Consider the following 3,350-nt stretch of genomic DNA (forward strand, 5'->3'; position numbering starts at 1 on the left):
TGCCATGAAATTGCTTGATTATGTTAATAAATTTCTTTGGGAGTAATTTGAGACTTGTTTGACTTAATTTGGTGAAGAAAGGAACAAATTGCCATTGTTGGACCTCTTAAGGTCGGGAAAACAATGTGGCTTGTTCTTGATGTTTTTGCTAGCAATTCTTGTCCAATTTGTCACAATAATTACTATAGTATTGCAAGAAATTGTTTGATTGCTTGAAAAATGCCGTTATGCTCAATTTGAATTTGTTCTCTGTTTTAGTACTACGTACTCGGTTTTTTTTGCGAACATAGTATCATGCGGCTAGGCGAACCTTAGATACTATAGAACCTTAATTTATGATAATTCTGCACAATGTAGCATGGCTAGACAACGAGGTTCCGACTCACGATCCCGAGACGTTCGACGGGAGCACGAGCCTCTAGAGGACGATGCCGAGCCGTCCACTTCGCTTGACCGACTCCCTGAGTGGGATGAGCGGACCTTGTACTCTTCCCCCGTCCACCACATATCTGAGAGGGTGAGATGGGCCATCACAGTTGGGAGGACGCGCTGTCATGGTTTCGGCTGTGACGGCTTGGGCGATCTGTACAAGATGTACATCGCTAAAGACGATCAGACGAGACTTCTATAGAAGTCTTGCGGGCTTACTGCGCTGTTCGAGACCTTTGAGGCAATGGTTGCATCTAGTGGGGGTCACCATGTTGTTCGTGCTCTGGTGGAGTTCTTTTGGGACACCACCAACACTTTTCACTTCCCCTGGGGTGAGATGATGCTCACTCTTACCGATTTCAGTCTCATCTCAGGACTGGAGTTTAGCTTCATGCCACTGCCGTTCGACAGCGGGATTGACATCTTTTCCTCTGAGGTCAAGGATTTGTTGGGTGTGATCTCAGTTCAGCGCTAGGGGGATTCGCCGCTCGACTCTAGCAGCGGCTTTTGACGATGGTGCGACTACCCGAGAGCAGCGGGTGCGCATCTTTGCACTTATCTTGCTGTCAGGGACGTTCTCCCCTAACGAGGGTAGTAGGGCGCTGCTTTACTACCTTCCTGCTGTTCGGGATATACACCGGATCAGGACTTATGACTGGGCCAGCTTGGCCTATGCTGATTTTATCTGAGCCTTGCGGGACTCGTGTCGACATCGGTCCTTCGGGGCGAATGTTTCTCTGTCCGGCTTTTGGAGGGTTGTAGAGGTATCCTTTATTCCCTATAATGTTTAGCTCTACATTTTAGTTAGCACTTGCTGATAACTTTAGCTTCTTGTAGATCTGGTTCTACGAGTACTTCCCCTCAGCTGCGCCGGCGAGACCGTCGCCGCGCAGGCGAGACCGTCGCCGCGCAGGCTTCCAGTTAGCGCTTCCTGGGGCAGCCGCCGTGTGGGGATGTCCACTACCTATGTCCGAGATTGGATCATCTCGGTATGATTCTCTCCTTATTTGACATTTTGTGATGCCTTAGATAGATTCTTGCCTGATTGACGCTTTTTTGCAGGAGCCTGAGGTGCTGTATCGACCATGGGTCGACTTGGCAGTCCCTGGGTTAGCCGCAGAGTATTCTTCTTAGCGTCGCTATTTGTTGGGGACCTATGGAGCGGCTGCATATCTGGGAGACAGGGTTGTTATTCAGCATTCCTCTGACACCTTTGTCGTTCCTGCTACTCCACCACGTCACATGTTTAACGCCACGAGGTTGGTGAGCATGTCAGAGGGAGCTGGTACCCCTTGGAGATCTTACACGATCCCTAGGCGATGCTATGGGGAGGAGCTACTGCCGTCGTTAGCTCCAGTTCCTGTACTTGCTGAGGATGGGGGGGTACGATTTTTCAGCTTTTACCTTAAGTTGAGTAGCCCCCAAGTAATGCTTTACTGATTTTGTTTTTCCCTGTCAGGATGATGCTGTTGAGTTTATGCCACCCCGTATGTTTATCCATTATCAGGGGACATATGGGCCAATTGAGGAGATGATTCCTCCGGCTCCTGAGGACGAGCGCTTTGTGGAGCGGTCGATTCCTCGCCACCAGACTCGGGTAAGCTTGTTTATTTTGCAACTTTTTGTCCATATATGGTATGTATGTTTACTGACTTTATTTCTTTGACAGTTCTCACGCGAGGTGGTTTCGGCGATGGCACGATGCATAGATGCCTTCCGGAGCCAGCTTGTCCGGATGAGGAACGTGGCTACCTGCCGTTGAGACGACGCCGTTCAGGAGGTAGTCTTCCCTTCATATGTTTTTGTATTAGTACTTCTATTTTGCCTGTTTCTGATCTTAACTTCTTTTACAAGGTCAGCCCATTCCTTCTCGTACCCGCATGAGTCCTGAAGTGCGAAGGGATCCGGCGAGGTCTAGCTCGAGACGTCGCCGCACTCCCTCGGGAGGTCGGGGCGGTCGTTCTGAGGCTGCTCGTACTGAGATGGTAGAGGGCTCAGGCTCTTCCACTGAGGGTGCACATGCTGCGCCGGTAGGCCAGGGAGAGGCTACCTCGGCTCTTAGAAGTGGTGGGATGTACGAGGTCGGCTCGTCATCGCAGCAGCCTCCGCAGCCTCAGCCTCAGGTTGACCTTGGGTGGACGAGTCCCGTGTTGAGTTTTCCTCCTCTCGAGGGAACTGGAGCTGGTGCTGGAGCTGGAGCTGGAGCTGGTGGAGAGGTTACTCCTCGTACGACGGAGTTTTATGAAATGATGGGTTTACGTCCCCCGGCGCCGTAGTTTGTTCTTGTGCTTTTCATTATTTATTTTGACTTTGTATAGAACTTTGCCTTTTAGTTAGACTCATTACTTAGACATGTTTTGTATATACATGAGTTTATTCCTTATTTATCATGTTTTTCCATTTTTTTTTACTATTATGTGCATGTTTGTGTGTGCAAGGAAAATGTGAAAAAAATAATTTTGCGCAAAAATTCCGACATTTTTATTATTGATGGAGGGTATCCGACTTTCTCCCCCAAAAAAGAAAAATGAAAAAAGGAACAGTCAAATAAAATATTGGGTTTATAAAAAAAACTTGGGAAATAGTTGAATAAAATCAGAAAAATAATATTATTAATATAATAGCTATATTAATTAAAAGAGAGGAATAAATGAATATTTAGAAATTGATAAGGAAACCGTAAACTCATTAGCAGACTCGAATTAAGTAAAAAACGCGGTTTTGTAGAAAGCACGTATAATAAGGCATATTGGCGCAGGCTGGCACCACGCGTTTTGGTGTAGCGCCAGGCGCTACACTTAGCGTTTGGCGCCAGGTTCTGGCGCTAATGAGCGCTGACTCCGAATCCTTCGTAGATTAAAACTGCTCCGATTTTGTGCATAAATAGCCCCATGCCCAGCCGATTCTCTTCATAATTTCAG

The 3,350-nt window shown here is 47.5% G+C and overlaps 1 long non-coding RNA gene across 1 annotated transcript; it reads left to right on the forward strand.

Moving 5' to 3' along the window:
- The first annotated feature begins 851 nt into the window (after positions 1 to 851).
- LOC145613095 (uncharacterized) lies at positions 852 to 2,946 on the forward strand. The gene is made up of 6 exons (XR_014106864.1): positions 852 to 1,193; positions 1,267 to 1,418; positions 1,492 to 1,812; positions 1,889 to 2,026; positions 2,099 to 2,209; positions 2,289 to 2,946. It is a non-coding gene; the product is annotated as an uncharacterized LOC145613095 (long non-coding RNA).
- The last annotated feature ends 404 nt before the right edge of the window (positions 2,947 to 3,350 follow it).

This window comes from Chenopodium album, chromosome 3 (genome assembly GCF_948465745.1).
Source record: "Chenopodium album chromosome 3, dcCheAlbu1.1, whole genome shotgun sequence".
NCBI lineage: Eukaryota > Viridiplantae > Streptophyta > Magnoliopsida > Caryophyllales > Amaranthaceae > Chenopodium > Chenopodium album.